Raw genomic sequence first — 26570 nt, forward strand, 5'->3', positions numbered from 1 at the left:
GTCTAAACACAAGTTGCTCTGCTTTAAGTAAAGGTGCAGTGTTGCTCTGACTTACTTAAGCTCACCCTTGTGCAAGCATTGATTTTAAATTCAGTTAATATTTTTGAGGATAGCTTTGCAGTGAAAAAGGATAGGAACTTGACTTTTTAAATGAAAGCTGGGATTCAGGAGCATGATTTTGCATGATCCTGATGAAGAAGAATTTCCCCATCTGACAAAAATTCTCCCTTGGAGTACCAGTGGTTTGAGATGTGCTTAATAATCCTTCTTCCAGGAGGGAGCTTTTGGCCTGTATGGAGTCCAGAACTTTCCTGATGAGAGGTTCTCTGCAAGGGTATTAACAGACCATCTAAGGTCTGGAACAAGACTGGAGTTCTTTTGCACTGAGTCTTTTAAGTTTTTATAAGATGCTGCCTGAACCACCAGTCATACAAGGTGGAAAAACAGATACTTTGTAATCTCAAATAACTAAATGTTTGGTAAAACTTTGGGTGCTGTGAAGAGCCTGAAGGGGGTAATACCTTGTGTTGGTAATGGTCATATCCCGAACAAAAGCATAGCAACTTGCTATGTGACTGTCTGATATTGATATGGAAATAAGCATCTTTCAGATTGAGAGCCTCAAAGCAGTTTTTCAGAGAGTGTAAAGGGATGTTGAGGGCCAGAGTAAGCGTTTGAAATTTTAACCTCTTCATTTAATTGAGCATTTGTGGTCTATAATGTCCTTTAAAATGAGGAAGTACCTTGAATAGAATGTTCTCCCTTGGAAATTTTCTAATACTTCTGTAACCTTTGGATGAGCCATAGTTTACTTCATTGCCCTTCTCCAGAGCCTTAAAAAACCCATCCCTCACAGAAGAGCAACTTTGAAACCCAAAATTCAGTCTCTAAAGACTTTCAGCAAGGATTGCACAGGGTCTAAGTCCCCAATATAACAAAACCCCTAACTGGCTTCAAGACTGAGCTTGATAAGTTTATGGAAGGGATGGTATGATGGGACTTTCTACAATGGAAGCATGTGGCCCATTGGCGACTGCCAGTAGCAAAAATCCCCAATGGCTGCAGGTGGGGAAGGTTCTGAGTTACTACAGAGAATTCTTTCCCAGTTATCTCCCTGATGGGCCTTGCCCACATGCTCAGGGTCTCACTGATGATCATATTTGGGGTTGGGAAGCAATTTTCCCTCGGATCAGATTGGCAGAGAACCGGGGAGGTTTTGGTCTTTCTCTGCAGCATGGGACACGGGGTCACTTGCAAGTTTAAACTGGTGTAAATAGTAAATTCTCTGTAACTTGAAGTCTTTAAACCATGATTTGAGGACTTCAGTAACTCAGCCAGAGGTTAGGGGTCTGTTACATGAGTGGGTGGGTAAGGTTCTGTGGCCCGCAATGTGCAGGAGGTCAGACAAGATAATCACAATGGTCCCTTCTGACCTTAAAGACTATGAGTCTAACTTAATTCTTAAGTACCAACTTTATGAAGTCTTATGATAAAGAAACATTATATTTATTATTATTTTATTTATTAATAATGACTACAACTTAATTTTTAGAACATAACATGGCTCCTTTATAATCCATATACACTATCTTCATAGTTATGCATAGATATAAATAAAGAAAACAAATTAAATCTAAACAGGTCAGTCCCCACAGAAACCTGCTGCAAAATGTTTCAGAGTTAGGGAAAACAGCCTGCTTTCTGCTCCTGTGGCTCAGCCTCTCCCAAGCCACACAGGGCACATGGCCTTTTGTAAAGCAGCTCCCCTTACTACTGGCCGTCATGGAGTCTGACCCCAGCAACAGGGAACCTATTGAGCATACCCAAAACTACCACATCCAATTCCAGAAACTTCTGGATGTGGAACACTAATTGTGCATGTACCTAACAGGGAACCTATTGAGCATACCCAAAACTACCACATCCAATTCCAGAAACTTCTGGATGTGGAACACTAATTGTGCATGTACCTAGCAACAATGAACCAGACACAACTCATTCCTACCTGCTCCCTATATATCTCTTAAAGAGATATCTCCATATTAGGCACATGGGTTATACTTCTATAGCACCCAACTTCAGCTTGGAATCGGGCTCTGCTTTCGCTAGCCTTTTGCTGGGAGGCAGTATTGAGAGGAAGTGGAACGTGCAGTCCTACTTGAGGACTTCTGTGAAGTTAGTGGAGCTGTGCTGATATACGTCCGCTGACTTATATCTGTCTCATAGCCTCTGAAATCAGACCTGTTAATTTTTTCTGTATTTCAATTTAAATATGAATGCTCCAGACAACTAATATAACTATTTTTGAAAATATCTAGCTAAAGGTCAATTCAGCTTTTAAACTCCTTATGGTGCAGAAACATAGTATTGAATAGTTTGTATCTGTCATTATTCACGAATTGATTCACAATGGCATGACTTGATATGTTAACAATTTTTGTAGTTACCTTTTGCCTTATTAGAGCTTTTAAATAAGACATTTGCCTTATTAATGTTTTATGCGTTGCCCATAAATTAAATCCTTCTCTAATCATCTGCTCTACAAGTTCTGTACATTTGTGATTTTTAATGTGTCCTCATAGGTTTTTGTTATGTGATCAGCTTTCTTCTAAGGTTTCTATATACTCTTGCATCTTTTCTTCTGTATTTTGGCATTACCACTTCTGTTATACGAAGACCAAAACTTTATTCTAGCTTTAGTGGCCTGAGACTTCTAAAACTTTGTAGCCCATTGGTAAGGATATGATTTTGTCTTGGAGGTCATGGATTCTGTGACTTCAACGGACCTCTGTTGTTTCTTTGGCTTCAGCCCCCACTGCCACAGGAGGAGCAGCAGGGCTGGAGCAGCAGCTGGTGGTCAGCGGCCAGTGCTGGAGCAGGACCTGAAGCAGCAGTGGGGCTGGGTCAGTCCCCTGGGCTGGAGCAGCGGCGGTTAGCCCCTGCTGCAGTAGCAGCAGCAGTGTTTGAGCAGTGGCTGGTGGTCAGCCCCTGGCAGGGCTCAGACTGTTAGTTTTGGGTATTTTTAGTAAAAGTCATGGACAGGTTGCGGGTTTCTGTGACTTTTTGTTTGTTGTTGTCTGTGACTTTTACTAAAAATACCCTTGACAAAATCTTAACCTTACCCAGTGGCTTTAAAAGTATTGACTAAAATTTCCATAGAACATACAGTGAAGAATTTTGTAAGATGTTTGAGGGAGTCCCACACTGTATACTTCAGAAAAATAAGTCCACTACAACTTTTACTTATAAACCATGGGATAGGGTAACTCAGGAGATCAGTAATAGGTAGGTCAATGAATCTGTAACAGAACATTGTGATAAAATCTGTTGAGTTTAAATGTGTGGTTAATCACATTTTTTCATGTACTTTTCATAACAAACTTGCTTATTCTCCCTGCTTGGGAAGATGAAGTATGCAATACTGGGAGGTCAAACTACGTGTTTACACCCTTTCAGGGGGGATCTTTTCACTCAATTTTCTCCCCTGTCCCATTTTAGAGATGTGGATCATGCCACACGTGGCTCAGTATGTACCATCAGTATGTACCCACCAAGTACCACCTTGGTCTCAGAAAGAAAGACAATTTGGAATTTAACCAAAAGAGATTGCGTGTTCACCTTTTCCTGTACAGATATTGATGTTACTCTGAGGACCAGCCTTGTTTAATCATTTAGAGGCTTAGATACCTTGAAACTTGTCCAGCTGAGAAGAACCGTGACTTCTTCTGGAACAGTGGGACAGTTGCTAGTTTTAATTTATGGTTTGGACTACACTACCAAGAGGACGTACAGTACTTAAACTTCATGTAACTCTTTGGCAGCTTAAGTGCTTTTGCTGACAGTTGCTAGACACACAGACTTTAAGGTAGTGTTCCTGGGAGGTTCCCCTTCTTATGAAAGAACAAATGAAAGGCATTACTGTAAGCACCAAATCTGTTGGGGACCACAGGCAACTGGATGCACAGGGCCATCAGCAATCTGCAACAGTCCTGCTATAAAAGCAATCTTTGCTTTGGACACATCACATGAGTTCTCTTGGAGACGAATCAATAGTAATACTTGCCAGTTTTAGAGCACTTTGCATGTTCAAAATGCTGTGCAAATATTAACAAATTAATTCTCACAGCACTCCAGTGAAATAGGTACAGTATTATCTCCATTATTAAAGATGGGTAAACTGGAGCATTGAGGTGAAATGAGTTGTCTCAATCACTCCATACAGCAAGTCAGAGGCAGAGCTAGGATTAGAATCCAGAACTTCCTGATTCCCAACCGTAAAATGAGTCTAACAGACTGCATTGTTTCCCATGAACAGTGAAGTCTGCCTCCAGGTGGATCAACTTCTGGCACACCAGCCTTCTGAACAGTTTCATTTCTCTGAGTATACCAAAGCCAGGTGTGGAAGTGATGAAAAGAGAGTGATACGTAGGACCTGTCTTGTCAATGGCAGTAGACAACAAATAATTGTACTGATTCACTAACTAGAAAGAAATCTAAATAAAATTAATAGCGGAGTTGCTCTTGTGTGGTAGATACTAGATCTTGCTTAATGATTGTCCTTGTGCATTTTAAGGAGTTATTTCAAATCCCACAAGATGTGTTTGCACACCATTGACCTAGCTAAAAATGTGAATACCTCTGTGGTTGAGAGAAAGTATATCTAGTTAAATTTAACATTTCAGAGTCCTTCGTAAAATACGTAGTTAATCAATATAGTAACATCTTTCACTTGTATTATCAAGTTAAAAACAGGCAAAAAGAGGAAGGTGTTTGAAAAATAACTTACTTAAAATTTATGTGACCTGTCCTGTGTGGTACAGGGAAAGTTAGTTCCTCTTTTAGTTTGAATATTTACTTTAGAAAATGTTCTTTGTTTAAAGGGACTACTTTTGCCTAATTGATCCCCAATGACAAAAATATGCCAAGAAAATTTGCTTGTATGATAAAGAACTTTGTTCTAATGAACTTTTTTTTAAAAAGAGCTCATTATACTAAAAGCCAGACAGTCAGTTATCATTCATATAATCATTTGTGCTATAGTAACAAGTTTATGAGTTAATGGTAATTACATTGTAATTTCAAGAGAAATTTTGATTAATGTACTGATCTTAGCACTTGACATTTGTGATTCAGTTATAAGTAGAATTAAAAGAAACTAAAATACCATTAAAGCCATGACAGAAGATATCAAAACTCATGAAATTCAGTCATAAGGCTAACACTTCATCCTTACAGTATTTCATGCCACTGTTTAGAGGAGGAGGCAGGAGAGGGGAGAAGACACTAGCTTGTTAATTCAGGTCAGCTTCAGCTTTAATTTTGAGCTTCCTGTGTTTTCAGGTTTGGTTTATGTCACCTTATTATTGTTTAGATATTTTGTGTATTTAATTTCCATGCTTTTCTAAATGAAAAGTAAAAACTCTTTTCTTTGAAGATATAACATATATTGTTTGGAGATTGAATAGCTGAAGGGATTTTTATAGGCTTAGGCAAGTGTATGTTGTGGCACAGTGAGCCCAAATATCACAGCAAGCCCCCCTACATTTTTATGATACTATTCATTTATTCTATTGTTTGTGTAATACTCTTCAATCTCATCCTTCAGGCTCTACAAACACACACAACTGTGGTTTAAATTTAATATGGTAATTGATGTAAAAAAGTCAGTGATTACTTTAATAGGGAATACTTTCAATGTTCTCCGTATCCCATTCCTTCCCCCTATGTTTTCCCTGTCCCTGGACAATAATGACATTGTCCCTTTCTCTCACCCTACTCCCACCAATTTTCTCCATTCTGTGCATGTCCCTGGACTTTGGACACCATGACATTGTCCAGGCAGCTCAGCTCAGAACCTCCTTCCTTCCAGATGCACTAAGGAAGGTGGGGAGATTGTAGGCATCCTCACTGACTCATTTCCAATGGTCTTGGGTGCTGTGTGATTCTGCCTACGCATTTGGCTTCTCTTAACTTCCTGGGTGTAAGTGTGACTCAAATTTCCTCAACGCTGCCAAGTGTTGCACATCTTGTATAGCAGTTACACATTTGGCACCCTGAATCCTAATGCATTCATCCGAGCTTTGGCCAAGCTGAAGTTGCACCTTCCGTCAGCTGCTCTGGCTGCAGCTGAAAAGGCAGCCAGTGTCTTCTTTCCCACTGCTTCCCATGCTGGATCCCAGCCATTAAGGAGCAGTGAGAGGCAAGAGGTGGTAGAAGTCACAGAGGGAAGTGTCAGCTACAGCACAAAGTGAGGGGCTCAATATTGGCCCAAGCTGCCTCATCTTTTCCCCTGCAGTCAGCTGCAACAGCCTCCTCCCAAGCAAACACCCTCACAGCTCCCTAGCATCCAGCCAATTGCTGCTAACACCTAGTTACTCCTGCCACCATCAACAGCCACCGGCCACACGAGACACCCATTTCTAACAGCTAGGCTCTTGAGTACTCTCTGCCTTGCTCCAGCAGCCCCAGGCAACCTACAAACATTCACCCACTGCAGACACCTCCACTACTTCTAGCTGCCCCAGTATTCTCAAGCACTTCAGCACACACCCGCTCAGCTGTTGCCTCAGATTTCCCCTTACATTTTCTAGGTTATTTCTGCAACCATAAGGGCGAGAAACATCATTTTTTTTAAAAAGAGCTTCTGGATTACAGTTCTGTAGTAAGTGTTGAATTCCATATCTGTTGAACCACAGGTAACATGGAGTCCTGGCTGTGGGATACAGCGACTCTTACATTGCCAGATTACTAACTAAAATTTGTCCCAGGCCAATACTCACTGAAAGTTATTACACTTAGGTGGCTGTTAGCATGCTATATGAAATCAATTGTTCTAAATCTAGTTATAAGTGGATAGCAGTAGACATAAAAAAATCCACATTCACAACTAGTTGGTGTCTGGCCTTGGTCTGGCAGTGATGGTTAAAGATTAAACAGGTACCGTGACAGTCTGCATACTTATGTTCACCCTTTTTACAAGACTATGATAAATTTTGTACAAAGTATGCATTGTGAGGTATCATTTGAAAACTTATTTGCTGATCATCACTGTATTGGTAAAATATGTGTGGCAATGTTGTATGTAAAGTTATAAGATTCTATTGTATAACATTACTTAGATATGTTCCAAGTTTAGTAAAGCAGGCATAAACCAGTTCCTCAGAGACAAAAGGCAAACTGACATCTCAGCCAGGTGTCAACAAAATCAGATGGACCCAGTTAAGCAGCCATTCTTTGGCAGGAAAAAGGGTGTGAATGAGAAATCTACATTTTGGCAAAGAAACAGCTGGAAGTTCCCGTCCCTACAGACTTGCTGTCTCCTGAACCTCAGCTGGAGATGATTTTCAAAGAAAAAGAAAAGTATAAAGAGTGGAGAAATAATCTCTCCCTTCATCTCTACTCATGGCATTAACTACACTTGAAGGACAAAGGAAGCATCATTAGACTGGGGAGAGAGCCTGTCTGAAAAGAGATTAGCCAGTAAGATTGCTGCAGCAGGTGGTGAGAGAGACTTTTTGTTTTGAATTCACTTAGCTCGTTAAGTTAGGTGTTGTGTTTTTACTTCAGAGAGAGCCCTTCTCTAGTCATCTAGAATAACATAGTGCCCATCTTTTAAAAAGGGGGGAAAGGAGGAGCTGGGAAACTATGGACCACTCAGCCTGACTTTGATACCTGGGGGGCTACTAGAGCAATATATTAAACATTCAGTTTGCGAATACGTGGAAGATTAAGGGGTAATCACTAAGAGCCAGCCTGGATTTACTGAGAACAAATTGTGCCAAACTAGCTTGATTTCTTTCTTTGATAGAGTAACTGATTTGATGGGTAGGGGGAATGCGGTGGACATAATATACCTGGACTTCAGCAAGGCTTTTGACATAGTCCCACATAACATTCTGATAAGTAAACTGGAGAAATGCAGGCTCGACAGAACTATCATTAAGTGGATACATAATTGGTTAAACAACTGCAAACAAAGATTAACTATTAATGGAATTATGTTGGATTGGAGGGAGGTCTCAGGTGAGGTTCCACGCGGTTCTGTTCTGGATCTTCATTAATGACCTAGGTGTAGATATAGAGAGCATATTGATCAAGTCTGCAGATGAGACAGCTAGGCAGGAGGATAGAGCTAAAATTCAGAGGGATCTTGAAAAATTGGAGAACTGGGGTATAGACAAGAAAATGAAATTCAACAAATAAATGCAAGGTGCTACACTTAAGAAAGAAAAACCCAAGTGCACAAATAAAAAATGGGGGGGAAACTGGCTTGGCAGCAGCACTGCTAAGGAGGATCTGGGAGTTCTGGTGGATCACAGCCTCAGTATGAACCAGCTGTTGAAATAAAAGCAAATGCAATTTTAGGTTGCATTAACAGAGGCATAGCATGCAAGTCATGGGAAGTGATACTACCACTCTACTCGGTGCTGGTTAGGCCTCAGCTAGAGTACTGTGTACGCTTTTGGTCACCAGTGTATAGAAAGGATGTAGAGAAACGGAAAGGATCTAGAGGAAAGCAACAAAGATGGTCAAAGGGATGGAATGCAAGCCATATGAGCAAAGGGAGAAAGGAACTGGGTATGTTTAGTTTGGAAAAGAGGAGATTAAGAGAGGATATGATAGCAGTCTTCAGATACTTGAAAGATTGCCATAAGAAAGATGGAGAAAAGTTGTTCTTTTTTACCACAGAGGGCAGGACACGAGGCAATGGATTCCCACTACAGCATAGCAAATTTCAATTAAATCTCAGGAAAACTTCCTAACTGTAAGAACAGTAGGACAATGCAACAGACTGCCTCTGGAGGCTGTAGAAACTTCTTCACTGGGGGCTTTCAAAAGGAGGCTGGACAGCCATCTGTTTTGGATGGTTTAGACCCAACAAATCCTACATCTTGACAGGAGGTTACACTAGATAACTGGTGCAGTCTTCTAACACTATGATTGTATCATCTCTTTGTACCCAATTCTGACTTTTATGCCTCATTACTTGTAATAATTTAAAAGCTATCTTTCTGTAGTTAATAATTTGTTTTATTGTTTTAACTAAACCAGTGTGCTTGGATTGAAGTGTTTGGGAAACATCATTTGAGATAACAGGATTTGTCCGTATCATTTTCTATTAACAAAATGGTGGACTTTAACTTGTGTTGTCCAGGAGAGGGCTGGACTCTACAAGATGCATGTTTCTGGGGGAAAGTCTGGGACTGGGAATTTGCTGGTCTTGCGCTAAAGTGCGATTCGAGGGTGGCTGGCTGTAACACTATTGCAGTATAACTGGGAGTAATTTACATGCTGGAGGCTGCGTGTGAGCAGGGCAGAAGTGGTTGCTCTTTGGCAATGTAAAAGGCACCCCAGGTTGGAGAACTGAGGGGACACAGGTGTTGAAACATCCAGATTGTACTCTGGGTTATGTCACAGGTACCAGTTCTCAAGTTCCCTCTACTGTCTAGAATTGGCCCTTCCAGATTAGGATTGAGGCCTATTGGTGAGGCAGTGTATTACTACTATCACTTATATATCTTTGTGTATTCTTCATTTTTAAGATTAAAAAAATGTTTCTAGGTTCAATTCAGTCTTTAATGCTCCTTGTGGCTTGGATTCTGTCTTGAGCTAAGCTTTTACACCACTCTGGCTATGTAAAGGGGCTTTAAAGTGCCTTATTGCCAATGAGAAATCTACATCTGCTTATAAAGATATGGCTCACATACTTGGAAAATGTATCCATGCCTGACATGCATTTTGTTGATTTCAGATACTGTAAAACCTGGAAAACTGGGGACGTAGTAGAAGCCTTATCTTTGTATTTTGTTGGTTAGTATGTTTGCTAGATCCTAATGTTAAACATGTTTTTGTTGGTGCAGTTATGATACTCTATATTCAGCTCTGGAAGACTAGTGTTGACCTTGGTACTGGATCATATGCCTCTGCCTTGCTGCCAGGCTTGTTGCTGAAGAATTTTGGGTCAGTACCATGGTTGACACCCTGAGGAATTTGGTACTAGAACAAAAAGCATGGAACGGGCTCTCAAGGCCATTCCAATCTCAAATCACAGGGAATCTGTTTAGAGTCTCATGGGTAATGTGGTTACTCTCCTGAGGTCTCTTCCAACCCTAATATTCTATGAGTCTATGATTCTATGTACTACCTCAACAGAGGGTAGCTTGGTCTACTGTCTTGTGTATCCATCTGTGGGAATGGCACATTTGGAATCAGGTGACTCATTGCTCGTTCACTTGGGGAGGGTGAAAAGGCTGTAATCAACAACCTCAGTTGCACGAGTGTTGCAACAGTGAGAGTAATTAACTATTGAAACAACTTACTAAAGGTTGTGGTAGATTCTCCACCGCTGACTGACCATTTTTAAAACAAGATTGGATGTTTTTCTAAAAACATGGTCTAGGAATCATTTTGGGGAAGTTTTATGGCCTGTGTTATACAGGGGGTCAGACTAGATGATCACAATGGTCCCTTCTGGCCTTGTAATTTATGGATCTGTGAATCATAGCTGGGATCCCCATCATCTCCTGGGATCTTGGGCCTTCATCATACTGATCCTGAGAGATGTCCTGACCAGACTGAGCCAGAGAGAGGGAGACAGATGACATGGCACCTTCACCAGTTCCATCTGAATCCCAAACATCACCTGGGTTGTGAGACTGTCTTCCTTCCTCCCACACCCCACATGTCCTTTTCCTTCTCTATTTTATATCTTCTTCTTCTTCTCTCTCCTTTTTCCTTCTGTCTAATAAGTGTCTGGCTTAGCCAGCCAAGATTGTATATTTTGCAACACCGCTCTAAGCCTGTGACCAGAGAGGCAACTAAAGCATCTAAGCTTTTTGAAGCTGGTGCAAATTAGTCAGCTCTCCAAGTGGCTATTAAGACCATGTGTTGGGCCTGTGTTTTTCTACCCGTAAGGTTGCAAGTGAAATTCAGCACCACAGACAGAAGCTGCATTTTCTTATCTTTGCTGTTTGTTTTCTCTCCCCTTTTGTATGTGTTTATCTTGTTTTGTGTTCTTAAGAAATGGGATCGGACTTAAACAGCAACAATAACAACAGCTCCAGCCCATCTCTACTAACTTCTTCTGTTTTCTCCAAAAGGACAGTTTTTGCTATCTTTAATACAATCTAAGAGACTGTCAAACAAGGGATTTTTCCTTCTGAAACCTGTCTCCCACTAAAGGGAGCAAGGGATGTTGTTAAAATGAAAACCTTATTTAATATTTACATTTCAAATGCTTAACTGTTTTTCCTTCTTTTTCTGTGTCCTTTAATAAAATGTTAAGAAGATTTTGATGATGTGTTTCTCATGGTACTAAACAGGCTAAGATTTCTGTATACCAAACCCTGAACATTATTTGAGTGTCTAATGTTCTTTGGTGGTTGGATTATGTTAACACCTTTGACTATTCGGGCCCATATGTTCTATGCAAATAAATATATCTACCGAAGACATTAGAATAGCTCAGAGTAGATATTGGTAGTTTTCACCCAGGTGTGTTTCTGACTGATATCTGTCTCATTTTTAATAGCTAAAAGTAGGACTGTCAATTAGTCACAGTTAACTCATGCAATTAATTAAAAATTAATCATGATTAATTAGTAGAACATCAATTGAAATGTATTAAATATTTTTGAATGTTTTTCTACATTTTCATATATATTGATTTCAATTACAACACAGAATACAAAATGTACAGTGCTCCTTTTATATTTTTGATTACAAATATTTGCACTGTAAAAATGACAAAAGAAATACTTTTCAGTTCACCTTATACAAATATTGTAGTGCAATCTTTTTATTGTGAAAGTGTAACTTGCAAATGCAGATTTTTTTTCTTGTTACATAACTGCACTCAAAAACAAAACAATGTAAAACTTTAGAGCCTACAAGTCCACCCAGTCCTACTTCTTGTTCAGCCAATCGCTAAGACAAACAAGTTGGTTTACATTTATGGGAGATAATGCTGTCCACTTCTTATTCACAATGTCACCTGAAAGTGAGAACAGGTGTTCATATGGCACTTTTGTAGCTGGCATTGCAAGGTATTTACGTGCCAAATATCCTAAACATTCATATGCTCCTTCATGCTTCAGACACCATTCCAGAGGACATGCTTCCATACTGATGATGATCATTTAAAAAAAAGTGTTAATTAAATTTGTGACTGAACTCACTGGGGGAGAATTGCATGTCTCCTGTCCTGTTTTACCCGCATTCTGCCATATATTTCATGTTATAGCAGTCTCGGATGATGACCCAGCACATGTTGTTTATTTTAAGAACACTTTCACAGTAGATTTGACAAAGTGCAAAGAAGGTACCAGTATGAGATTTCTAAAAATAGCTGCAGCACTCGACTCAAGGTTTAAGAATCTGAAGTGCCTTCCAAAATCTGAGATGAATGAGGTGTGGAGCATGCTTTCAGGAGTCTTAAAAGAGCAACATTGATGTGGAAACTACAGAACCCGAAGCACCAAAAAAGAAAATCAACTTTCTGCTGGTGACATCTGACTCAGATGATGAAAATGAACATGCGTCGGTCCGTACTGCTTTGGATCGTTATTGAGCAGAACCTGTCATCAGCATAGAAGCATGTCCTTTGGAATGGTGGTTGAAGCATGAAGGCACATATAAATCTTTAGCAAATCTGGCACGTAAATAGCTTGCAACGCCGGCTACAACAGTGCCATGCGAATGCCTGTTCTCACTTTCAGGTGACGTAAACAAGAAGTGGGAAGTATTATCTCCTGCAAATGTAAACAAACTTGTTTGTCTGAGCGACTGGCTCACTAAGAAATAGGACTGAGTGGACTCGTAGGCTCTAAAGTTTTACATCTTTTTAGTTTTGAATGCAATTATTTTTGTCCATAATTCTACATTTGTAAGTTCAACTTCCATGATAAAGAGATTGCAATACAGTACTTGTAATGGGGGAATTGAAAAATACTATTTCTTTTGTTTTTTACATTGCAAATATTTATAATAAATAAATATAAAGTGAGCACTGTACACTTTGTATTCTATGTTGTAATTGAAATCAATATATTTGAAAATGTAGAAAACATTGAAAAATAAATGTTATTCTGTTATTTAACAGCGGGATTAATTGTGGTTAATTTTTTTAATCGCTTGACAGCCATAGTTAAAAGGCATTACTGAGACATTGAAAACAGAAGTGCAGACTGCTTTATCTGCTTTCTCCACTGCTTCATAAAATGACTCTTCTGTGTTCCTCCCTCATGAGACAGTATGTTGCCTCTGTAAAATTGATCAGTGCTTACATGGCTGATAGGAAAAACTAAATTTATTTCTAGCCTAGGTTCTCTGGCAGGGGTTCTCAAACTTGTTTATAGGGTGGATCACATATTTAATAATTGTTCTCTCTGGACCATTTTCTTTCCTTTTCATTTCAATGGAATCACCTCCCGTTTCTTTCACAATTGCATGACATCCCTGTTGCAACTATAGCAGTTGTTTTAATGTAAAAATAATGTTAAAAATGTATTGAAAAATACATTTTCCACCTCTTTTATGGAGTATATTATAGAAATTCTATACATCTTTCCTTTTTCTTTTTTAATAGCATATCTAAAATAAAAACAAGGATGGCATTATTCTCATAATATCAAAATTTTTAAAGGCATATGATAGGCATGAGTCTTATTTATTTTTAAATAATTGTTTCCCATTTCCATCTGAACTAGTCCAAGTTCAGAGTTGTTTATTTGTCCTTTAATTCAATTTAGTAGTTGTAAATAAGGAGAAACCAAAATAATGTAACTGGCAATCTCTCTCTGTGAATTACCAGCATGTGGTTGGTGAACCACTAATTGTCTAAGGATCACAGTTTGGGAGTCTTTGGCCTATGGCACAGTCTTTTCTGTATCTTTGCAACAAATTATTTAGTAGTAATATTACAGCGTTTACACAACCAGGTTGGGATTGATTTAAATCAAAGTGATTTAAATAATCTAAATTAATTATTTAAATCAGCAAGCAGGAAACCTTCATTTAAATAATTGATTTTAGTCATATTTGCATTTGTACATTTTTAGTTATCTTTTCTAAAGAAAGATTGATTCTCATTGGTTACTAATGATTAAAACATTTTGATTTGCAACTAAATATAGCCTTTACACTAAATTTGGTACTTTTTTACTGTCCAGGAAGATACTGTGTTCATACATATTTATTTAAGCAATCATATAGCTTAGTATACATTTATTCAGAGTCTTAATTTTTACAATTTTTTATGTTAGAAAATGGCAAATGATGATTTTCTTATTTACTAGATTGTTTTTACTTGCGATTTGTGTAAGACTGCATTTTGATGGAAATTAGAATTCAATTAAAAATGCTCAAACACAGCATTTTAAAATTATATATTAGTTGAATAAAACTACCTTAAATGTGCTGAATACATACGAAAGAATTGACTGTGAAACAGTGTTTTGCATTTAAAACTAAATGATTTTTTAGAGAAAGGAAATATTAACTGTGGTTAATTAATTTAACTGATTGTCCCAATGTCATTCAAGTTTTTAGAAGTAGTGGATCTCACCTTCTCACACCTAGTTATTATTCATAGGTTGGAAGAGGAAAACAAGCTTTCCTGCTTTTTCTTCTCCCAGTCAGTTGCTCAACTTTGAATGAGAGCCAGTCATTGAATTGAACTCATTGAATAAACTGAACTGAAGAAAATATTCTCTCTGCACCTACAGAAGAGATCATTGCTGACAAAAGCTGGTTTAGCACTTCAGCATACTCTGGTTCCAGGTTCTTAGTTTATGACTTCCACCAGTTCAGTGGTGTGATTTTCTGTAAAACTTTGGCAGTACATATGTACTCCTTGAATATTATTTTTTTAATTTTAAGTAGTTTAAATAGATTACAGTGAGATTACAGAAAAGAAAAATCCAATTTAAATAAAATAACTTTTTTCTAAATATTGATTGTTTTCCACCCTGTACACAGTTTATTTAGACCCATGGCTATGTGACTGACTACTTATTCTTTCTGCAAGTAAACTTGAATATTGTGAGGACAGTAAGGATGACATTTCAGTTTTATACTTTAAAGATGGATAAACAAGCATGTAAATCTTTTTGTAGAGCCAGGAGAAATACACTAAAAGAGAGGGCTTGGAGCAACATGTGCTATTTATCGAAAGAGAACTAGAATTAACAAAATTCAGTTCTCTGATTGTCTGAATTATGTTTTTTTGGTCTAGTAGGTCTTGAAGGAGGTTGTTGATGTTTGCTTTGGCATTGATGAGAAATTTATTGAAATTTTGTGTTTCAGTACATTTACATCACCACCTTAAAATTTATTCAGTTTTCTTGCATTTTGTTTTTTCCCTGATCTTTATATTCCTTTAATCTTGTATATTAAAGGGTATGTGTTTGTGTAATTGGATAAAAATATTTAAAGGAAATAATGTTTTTCATAAGGAAGCCTTATATTCATTTATATATTGAATATTCTGGTACTTATTTTATCAGAGATATGATTAAGAATCACTATTCCATAATGTCTTTTCTGTTCATTCTTCTTACTAAAAGTTATGATTTTTTAACTTTAATCAGAGGTTTAAAATATCAAAATAATAATTTGGTAAAAAGACTTTAATTTACTTTGGATTTGTGTAAAATATTAATATTTTGTACACATCCATAACATCTTTCATCTAAGGATTTGAAAGTGCATAGTAAAAATTAATGAATTAAGCATTGGACATCACAGTGAAGTAAGTAGGCAAGTATTAAATTCTTTGCTGGTGGAAAACTGAGGCATAGTGACATTATGACTTGCCCAAGTTACTCAGTGAATCAATGCAGAGTATGAACTACTTTTGATGTTCAGCCATTCTGTGACCACTAGACCATGTTGTCCCTGTTGTAAATATGATTATAGTAAATGAAATTATGATTTAAAGAAGTGTGTGTTTTTAAAACTGTTGTCCGAGGTAAGCTACTTTTTAAGATGTGAAATCAATCTCAAAAATCCATCAGTAGATGAAGGAAAAGCAGAATTTAAGGCATCTTAAGGGCAGAAATCAGATACTCTTTCGGCTGTATTGCATAACAGAAAATTTACAGGAAAATGTATTTATGGGAAGTTCAGGGACTATGGCCCCAATTCAGGATAATGCATAATCATGTCCTTATGTCCCATTGGAGTTTATTGGGACGTAAGCACATGCTTAATATTAAATGCACGCTTAAGTATTTTCCTCGAATAGGGCCTAAGAGCTGTGGGATTCAGAGTATTTAGAATTACAAACAGAATAGATAACCAACAATACTATTTGCAGCCTCTTCTTTAACTGACCTGCAAATGATTGCTGCCTACTGTTAAAAATGGGCGACTTTTATAGGAGCAATCCATCACATCTTCAAGCAGTTTTGATCTGAGTGGAAAATAGATCAAACTTGGGAAAACAGTGGATTCAGAACATTCAAGATTATATTTTAAAAGAGAATTGTATATAGCCTCAAGTAATTATCAGCTGTATATTATATGTCCTGTAGACCTCCTTCAAAAACATGTTCTTATTTCTGTAGCTATGACTTCCAGTGGCTACTGGAAATCCCATTCATTACAGTAACTAGAGTTGAGCTAGCCAAAAGTTATGGTGATTATTCATTGTACTGTTGTATGTAGGAGACATCAGTATCTCAATATTTGGGTTTTGGAGCACCATGGAGGCTTTGTCCTAATTTTTAAGGTGATGTGGAGAAGTGGCTCAGTGTGTTCCAATGGTTCGGCCAATGCACATCTTGCTGATCATTTTTCTGTTTAGAGCCTCTTATCTGGAAGGATAGAAGCTGTGCTATGGGGATTTGAGAATGGTGGGATTAAAATGGAGACACGAATGAGGGATGGATAACGCAGAGTTTTTTGTGATCCAAAACAGCAGTGTTACTGGCATTACAAGCCCTCTGTGAGGATGCACCCACTAGATATGTACATCAAAAATTAGATATTTTAATTTACTAAACTTGATTGATTTTTGGTAGTTTAATATCGACAGAATTTTATCTAGGAAATATATAAATATGTGTTCCCAGTCAAGAGCATCTTTTATTTTTTTTGGGATCACCTTAGAGTTGTTTCTGAGATGTTAAAATTTATTAATGAAGCTATTCTCAGATATCATCTTTCTAGTGTATTTGTAACAAATATTGAAGAACTAATAGGTCAAAAAATTATTCTTTCTGTTATTTGGTGCCATTTTGGCAATATACAAGTTGAACAAAAACTAGTAGAGTTGAAGACAGTGGATATATCATTTTTAACTTCAACAATATGCCATATTGTATTTTTGCAGTTGCACTTTGGGATGTGGCAGGTGCTTGCTGTACTACAGAATAAAATGCTGTCATTGAAATTATGACTAATTTGTTTGTTTGGCTTTTTTTGAGCAGTTAATTTCACTGACTGCTGGATCAGAGGAAACAGTTATTTCCCTAGAAGCCCATCATGCAACTGTTTCTACTTCCTACTGTCATGGAGAAGGTAAGTTGTTTTTCAGATTTATTGATTACTGTTCATATCTGATACTTGGAGATTAAAACTGAATGAGTTGTGATTCTTCTTCAAGTGATTTTTCATAGATAGATAGATATAGATATTCCATAGTTGGTAAGTGCTTGCCCAGTGCCTCAAGATAGAGATTTTAATCAGCAATACCTGTTGGGGCAGCGCTTGAACCCTGCATGTCATTGTACTTCCAACTGAGGGCAAAAAGGGTCAGGCCACCCAACTACCCTCAGTTCCTTCTCACTGCCCATGGCTATGAGTCGAAGCTCTCCTCTTTTAGCATGCTTGCCTTCCATTGTCCTTGTAAATACATTTTAAATAGTCAGTTATTTAGTTAGCAGTAGTTTAAGTTTAGTTAAGTATTTCTTGTGTAGTTTCAGTTTTTCCTGTTGGGAACAATATTTTTTCCCCCTGGGAAATACTTGGTATCAGTTCGCTCACGATGATAAACCGTAACTCCTTGGGATTCAAAAATTGCCCATCTTGTGAAGCTGTCATGCTGCCGACTGATGGTCATATAAGATGTTTGATCTGCCTGAAGGAAGCACACATCCCTGATAGGTATGACACTTGCAGACTATTTTAGAGCTGCAAAATAAATTCACATATTTAAAGAGAACTCAGCAAGAAAGTCTTGCTTCAGGATGCTTTTCCTTGAACAATCAGTGCACCCAGCCTCTGACCCAAGCTTCACAGCCATATAAGAACATAACATAAGAACAACCATAGTAGGTGAGACCAATGGTCCAACTAGCTCAGAAGCCTGTCTTCTGACAGTGGCCTATGCTAGGTGCTTCAGAGGGAATGAACAGAACAGGCAATCATTGAATGATCAGAGACTAAAAAGGATGAGAGATCCTCTGAGTGCTTCTGCAGTTTCATCTTCCTGGATGGTTGAAGCAGCCACCAAATCTTCTGTTTTGACAAAACCCTCTGGAGTCAGAAGTAAGAAGGAATGTAATTGCCACAAGGAGAAAATACGCAACTAACCTTCTCCAAGTTTGGCATCCAAACCTTATAAAACTACCAGACTTTCAGACATAAAGGTAGCTCAAGACTTTAAAGTTGTTCTCAGAACACCCTTTCTGATAGTGAAGTTACTGAGCAGAATGTGGACATGGACTTATCTCCGATCTCTTCTGGTACCGTACTGGTGAACATAAGGTCCTCTGTACTGAGATCGCATGATTAACTCTCCACAGCACTGGCTACTCTGATACTGATACAATCAGTACTTATCACACCAGTACTGTTAGTGAAGCACCACTGTCTGTTTTTGTATCTGTGGTTCTGGTACTGACCCTATCTAGATTGTATGTAGTGACACTCACTACCCTCATGCCTGTATCCTTGGTACTGATATTGTCAGCTCTTTTGGCACCAAAGCTATATGTTGTTACAAAGGCCTTACCATTTTGTCGGGAATCATATTCTCCATTTTTTGCTTCTGTGAAGCACCTGCCTTTATCATTGACCTGGACGCTGACCCCAGTACCGATGATCATATTAGTACCAGGTAGAGCAGGTCCAATTCATATTCCCATTACTCCAGTGGCCTCCCTTTCATGAGGACTATTTTTACCACATCTCCTTCAGAAGAAAGTGAAGAGTATCTAGATCAGAACATCTGAGGCTCAGGGCAAGAAGTTCTTTGTAGAGTACCCTTAATTCTGAAATTCAGTTTTTATGTTAGTCTGCCAGAGTCCAGATTTGTTGACCTCTAGGACATAGTATAAAAGCAATATAACACCTGCTTGAGAGCAGAAGAACTCTTCAGGAAATAACTGACATTAATTTTTGTACATTTGAATTAACCTCCTCCCCCACAAAAAACAACAACCCTAGAGATATGTGTTGTGGGTGCATTTGTAGAAACGTAAAAATTAGTAAAGTATCTAAGTCCTCATGCTGATCCTGCAAGTAAAAGGGTTTTGGTCATGGAGAGGAGGGTAGAGAATAACTATTGTTGGACACACCCTATCTCCTGCCACACATACAGACACGGGAAGCCTAGCAGTGCTAAACTATTGCTGAATATAACCTGAAGAATTGAGTAAATGTCTGTTACTCCTCTCCTATGTGGATTTGTGGTTAAATGGAAACAGTTACTTGCTCACTTTTTCTCTCCATGGTGAGCCTTGGAACACTTAGTGGAGATATGTGGTCCTGCTTTGTTTAGTCTCCATCACTCTTGCCCTTCCATCTCTTCCCCTCTCGCTGCTTGCACAGCACACACAGCTTTTCAGCTGCTTTGGGCCCTTTCATTCCTGAATAAGGTGTGGGCACAGCAGCAAAATGAGGGCAGACACATGTATGGTGTTAAGTTGAGAAGGACCAAGAGGGATTTTCTGCTGGTTCCGATGTACCCTTCAGTGCTGCCCCAATCTCAGATGAAGGCTCTTCTGCCAGTACCAACTCAACCACCAATACAACACAGCCACTGGTACCAACGCTTCTGCCCCCCTCCCTAGAAACAGGGGGAAAAATCTTGAACTCCGAGATCTCCATCCAAGATTCCATTACCTTTCTGTTTGAACCTCCCTCTCCTGAAGTGTATCCTAAGGCAGAGACCCCAGATACCAGTTGACAACTGACCCAACAACCTTCATAGCAGGAGCACCTTGGGGCCCCTCTCCTTTCCTTTATGTTGCCTGTAAGGCCTTTAGGCATGTTATTGGGCCTTCTGTAATCCTTGGGTCCTGTACAGAGGCCTGTTCTATAGGGTACCCTCATGTAAGAGGATCCGCCAAGGGAGGCAGCCACTGGTACCCCAGAACCCCCCTCCTCAAAAGGACCCCTTAGAAGAACAAGAGCTGAGAGTGGAGGAGGCCCTGCTATCTACGTCCTCTTCCTTGCCCTATGAGGCAGTTATGTTCCCTCCCTCCTCCTGTGAGGATTAATTGAATTTCTTCCAAGAACTCATGAAGAAGGTAGTTGAATCCTTATAGATCTCCTTGGAAGTGGTGCAGGAACCATAATATGCTTTGGTAGATAACCTATGCACCTCTCCCCAAAGCAAAGTAACCTTACCTATAAATGACTTCCTGCTGTCACTAGTCCAAGCAATATGAAAAACATGGGTCATTATCCCGTCTACTTGCAAGAGGGCTGATAAGAAGCAAGATCCCAATCCTTGTGTTCAGAGGCAATAAAACTTTGGAACTAGTGTATAACCCACCAAATAAACATCTTAGTGACTTATCTGATAGGTCTGAACAACGTTATACAGATATGCTGAGCAGACATTTCTGTCAGGATTAAAAATGGGAAATGTGGTTTTATGCTACTGAAGATTTTTCTCACTTGGGGCTTCCCAGAGATAGACCTCTTGGGGGCACCATCCAACACAAAATGCTGCTGATTTTGTTTGAGGAGGAAGACACAGTTGAAACTCTTCTTGGGAGATGCCTTCCTAAATTTTTTACTTCAAATTCTGCTGTATGCCTATCCCCTGATGCTGTTGCTACTCAACAAACTAAAGCAAGAAAAATTGGTAATTATCCTCATAGAACCAGCATAGTTGAGGGACGTATGGTTCCTGGATCTGATTTCTTTGTGTCTGAATCCACCTCTGTTTCCCTTTGACAGTAGAACTACTGGCCCAAGAATCGGGCACAATAATTCACCCCAATCTTTCCTTGCTATATCTCAAGGCCTGGCTTCTTGATGTCTCTCGGGTGTAGAAGAGGATTGTTCTTTTGAAGTACAGAATATGCTGTTGAATAGTCATAGAATCATAGAATATCAGGGTTGGAAGGGACCTCAGGAGGTCATCTAGTCCAACCCCCTGCTCAAAGCAGGACCAATCCCCAACTAACTAGTCGTAAACCTTCCATGAGAAAGTCTTACCTGCAAAAGTGGAAGAGATTTCATTGCTGGAACATCCAGTCGGCAATTTCTCCCTCGAAGTCACACATCACCCACATACTTGAAAACATGCTGAATTAAACTCTGGGCTTGTCGCTGAGCTCTATCAAAGTCCAACTGGCTGACATTACCGCCTTTCACCTATCAGTTGAAGGGTTTTCAGTATTCTTGCACCGTTCAGTATTCACTTCAAGGTTCATTAAGGGATTGACCAACCTTCCTCGCATCAGAGAGCCTACTCCACCTGGGACCTTAATCTAGTTCTCAATGTATTGAGGAACTACCTTTAAGTCCATGGGAAGTTGTTCTGTTCTCCATCACTTGGCCAGAAGGGTAGGGGAGTTTGGGAGACTTTTGACAGATCTACCCTACATGGTATGTAACCGGGACAAGATGATTCTATATCCCTAATCTCATTTCCTGTCCAAGATCTCCTTGGACTTGCATGTCAATCAGGACATTCAGTTGCTAGTGTTTTTCCCCAAAACCTCTCACTTCAGGACAAGAAACTATTTTTCACACTCAGGACATGAGAAGAGCTGTTGCATTCTACTTCAAAAGGACCATGCTCTTCAGAGCCTATCCTAGACTCACTCTCTCTTGCAGACAAGATGAAGGGAGCCCCTCTTTCCACTGACTATGAAAGTGTGTGTGTATTTTGACATGTTATGAAGCTTCTGGAGTGCATCCCCAGCAAACCTGACTTCCCATTCCATTAGGGTAGCTCTGTTGCTCTGCTTAAAAACATACACATGTCAGACCCGTGTAACGCTGCCACCTAGTTGTCGATGTACACTTTTTCCTAGTTGAGATGCAGCCTTTGGTGCGGCTGTTCTCCAGTCAGTATTAGAGCCATCTCCTCAGCACTCACCTCTGTAGTTGGGACACTGCTTGGGAATCACTTAAAGTGGAGCTTCCATAGGGAGAGCTACCTAAAGAAGGAGAGATTACTTATTTGTACAGTAACTAGAGTTCTTCAGGGTGTTTTATCCCTATGGGTGCTTCTCTACCCTTTCTCCTTCCCCTCTTCTTTGGAGTCCTTACCTTGAATTGGTTTCATAGCTGAGAAGGAACTGGAGTGGTGTTTGGTCTGTCTTCCTCATAGGCCCTCTGATTGATTAGAGCATGAGGATATATAGGGCTCAGGCATTGACCCAGCAGATACTCTACCAAAAATCTTGGATTGAAAGTGCTTGGACGTGCAAAGTGGAGCTCCCACATGGACAAAACATCTCAAAGTCCAGTTATAGTGCATGTAAGTAACCTCTCCATTTCATAGCATTTGAAATGTATAGAGATGATACATATAAAATAGCGAACTGAAGGAAAATATATACAATAGTCTCATGCATTTCAGTTGGTCTGTTTATGTTAAAGGAAGGAATCTTTGACATTATTATTGTATTACAGTAGGATCTAGAGCCTCCAGCTGAGATAGGGGCTTCATTGAGCGAGGCATTGTACAAAAACAATAAAAGACAGTTCTTGCTCTGAAGAGCTTATCAAAATAGAAAAGACATGGTGAAACTCAAAAAAGAATCATACAAAAAATGGAAAGTAGATCAAATTTCAAAGGATGAATATAAAAAACCCCACAAGCATATAGGGACAAAATTGGAAAGGCCAAGTCAAAAAACAAGATTAAGCTAGCTAGGGATATAAAGAGTAACAAGAAAGCATTTTACAAATATATGAGAAGCAAGAGGAAGACCAAGGACAGGATAGGTCCATTACTCAGTGAGGAGTGAAAAACAATAACAGAAAACACAGCAATGACCGAAGAGTAAAATGCCTTTTTTTGGTTTTAGTTTTCATCAAAAAACTTAGCAGCGATTGGGTGAATAACATAATGAACATCAAAAAGAAAAGGAGGACTTATGACACCTTAGAAACTAACAAATTTATTTGAGCATAAGCTTTCGTGAGCAATAGCTCACTTCATCACTTCACTACACTTCAGCTGTAGTTCATGAAAGCTTATGCTCAAATAAATTTGTTATTCTCTAAGGTGCCACAAGTCCTCCTTTTTCTTTTTGCGGATACAGACTAACACGGCTGCTACTCTGAAACCTGTCATAATGAACATCAGTGTAACAGGGGTAGGATCTGACTCGTAGGTTATGTTTACATTACAGCCTATGTCTGCAAAGTGTATCAATATTCCACTCCCTGAGTGACATAAGTTACACTGACACAAGCATTTGTGTACACAGCACTATGTCAGCTGGAGAACTTCTCCCGCTGACAAAGCTTATGTTGCTCGTGGAGATGCGTTTTTATGCTGACAGGAGAGCTGTCTCTCATCAGCATAGAGAGTCTTCACCAGACACACTGCAGTGACACAGCTCTACTGGTACGGGTGTGCTGCTGAAGTGCTGTACATATAGACGTGGCCTAAAAGAGGGAAAGAAAACGCTAAGAATTATTTAGGCAAGTTAGAAGTCATCAGGGCCTGATGAAATACATCCTAGAATACTTCAGGAACTGGCTGAAGAGATCCCTGAGCCATTAGCAATTATCTTTGAGAACTTGTGGAGGACAGGCAAGATCCCAGAGGACTGGAAAAAGGCAAGTATAGTACCTATCATAAAAAGGGCAATAAGGACAAGCCATGAAATTTATAGACCAGTCAGCTTAACTTCAGTACCCAGAAAGATAGTGGAGCAAATAATAAATACGTTTGTAAGCACTGAGAAGAAAATGAAGTGGTAAGTAACAGTCAATGTGCATTTGTAAAGAACAAATCACATCAAATCAACCTAATATCCTCCTTTGGCAGGGTAACAAACCTTGTGGGTAGCGGGGAAGCAGTACATGTGTTATATCTCAACTTTAGTAAGGCTTTTGATGCTGTCTCCCATGACCTTCTCATAAACATACTAGTGAAATATAGCCTAGACAAATCTACTATAAGGTAGGTGTACAACTGGTTGGAAAACTGTTCTCAGAGAGTAGTTATCAATGATACAGAGTCAAGCTGGAAGGGCATATTGAGTGGGGTCCTTCAGGGATTTGTCCTGGGGCCCATTCTTTTCAATATCTTCATAAATGTTTGGATAATGGCATATAGAGAGCATTATAAAGTTTGCGGATGATACCAAGCTGGGAGGAATTACGAGTGATGTGGAGGACAAGATTAGAATTCAAAATGATGTTGACAAACTGGAGAAATGTTCTGAAATAAATAGGATGAAATTCAATAAGGACAAATGTAAAGTATTACACTTAGGAAGGTATAGTCAGCTGCACAAATTCAAAATGGAAAATGATTGCCTTGAAGGAGTACGCACAAAAGAATCTGGGGGTTATAGTGGATCAGAAATGAAATATGAGTGAACAATGTAATACTGTTGCGCAAAAAAAAAGTGAACATCATTCTCAAATGTATTAGCATGAGTGTTGTAATCAAGACACAAGAAGTAAGTCTTCCGCTCTACTCAGCACTGATAAGGTCTCAGTTGGAGTATTGTGTCCAGTTTTGGACACCACACTTTGAGAAAGATATGGACAAATTGGAGAAAGTCAAGAGGAGAGCAACAAAAATGATTAAAGGTCTAGAAAACATCACCTATGAAGAAAGATTGAAAAAACTGGGTTTGTTAGTCTGGAGGAGTGAAGACTGAGGGGGAGGATAACAATCTTCAAGTATGTAAAAAGTTGCTCCCCTTAACCACTGAGGACAGAACAAGAATTATGGGCTTAAATTGTGGCAAAGGAGATTTAAGTTAGACATTAGGAAAAACTTCCTAACTGTAAGGATAGTTAAGCACTGAAACAAATTGCCTAGGGAGGTTGTGGAATCTCGGTCATTGGAAGTTTTTAAGAACAGGTTAGACAAACACCTGTCGGCGATGGTCTAGATAATAGTACTGCCTCAATGCAGGGGACAGGACTAGATGATATATCAAGGTCCCTTCCAGTCCTACATTTCTATGAGTGAGAGAGAGGAAATATTAACCTCACATGGCAGAGGGGGCACTGACGCATAGAGAGCTGGGATTTCACCAAATCAAAGCCAAACTTTCAAGCATTTAGCATGCACAAGTGGGTCTGGATTTTTCAAAGAGCTCTGCTCCCATTTAGGCATGTAAAATAAGGACCAGATTTTCAAAAGTGGTCAGCATGCAGCAGCTCCACCTGTGACATTTATGAGAAGATATTCAAAAGAGCCCAGCACACAACATGCTGAACTCCTCTGAAAATTTGTCCCCATTTGTGAGTGTTGAGCACTTTTTAAACTCTGACCTTAAGTGGCTTGCCCAAGGTATCCTAGGAAGTCCATGGTATAACTGCGTAATTGAATGTATCTCTTCTCAGTCCCAGTCCAGTTCCTTCACAGCAAAACCATCGTTCCTCTCTCATGTATAGATCTTTTGATGAAATAATGTTTTGGGGATTTTGCTGATGTTACAGTAGTTTCAGGATCCACATTTTACATTTTGACAGTTTAGAAAAGCCATTCTATTACTTGACTAGGCAGCTGCGGAGACCTGGCACTATGAGCACTATGGCCTCAAACACAGGCATCCCTGTTGCAGAGGATCTGGGAGTTGTGGGGGATCACAACCTCAACATGAGTCAACAATGCAATGCTGTTGCAAAAAAAAGCAAATGCAATTTTAGGTTGCATTTACAGAGGCCTAGCATGCAAGTCATCAGAGGTGATAGTACCATTCTACTCAAAACTGGTGAGGCCTCAGCTGGAGTACGGTATTCAATTTTGGTCACCAGTGTATCAAAAGGATCCAGAGACGAGTGACCAAGATGATAAAAGGGATGGAATGCAAGCCATATGAGCAAAAGCTGAAGGAACTGGGTATGTTTAGTTTGGAAAAAAGGACATGAGGGGGGGATGACGACATGATAACGGTCTTCAAATACTTGAAAGGCTGCCATAAAAAAGATGGAGAAAAGTTAGGGTTGCGAACCCTCCAGGATTGGCTGGGAGTCTCCAGGAATGAAAGATGAATCTTTAATTAAAGATTATGTTGTGTGATGAGACTTCCAGGAATATGTCCAACCAAAATTGGCAACCCTAAGAAAAGTTGTCTCTCTTGCCGCAGAGGGAACAGGACAAGAGGCAATGGCTTGAAACTGCAGCATAGCGGATTTAGCAGCTTCATAATTGTAAGAACAGTAGGACAGTGGAACAGATGCCT

General features: G+C 39.2%; 1 protein-coding gene across 3 annotated transcripts in view; it reads left to right on the forward strand.

Moving 5' to 3' along the window:
• FUT8 (fucosyltransferase 8) overlaps positions 1-26570 on the forward strand; it is a 285280-nt gene that overhangs the window by 108964 nt on the left and 149746 nt on the right. For all 3 annotated transcript variants that reach the window (XM_074957028.1, XM_074957027.1, XM_074957030.1), the window contains exon 3: positions 17430-17520. The gene's annotated coding sequence lies outside the window, so the exon portion shown is untranslated. The remainder of the gene's footprint in view (positions 1-17429; positions 17521-26570) is intronic.

This window comes from Natator depressus, chromosome 6 (assembly GCF_965152275.1).
Source record: "Natator depressus isolate rNatDep1 chromosome 6, rNatDep2.hap1, whole genome shotgun sequence".
Lineage (NCBI taxonomy): Eukaryota > Metazoa > Chordata > Testudines > Cheloniidae > Natator > Natator depressus.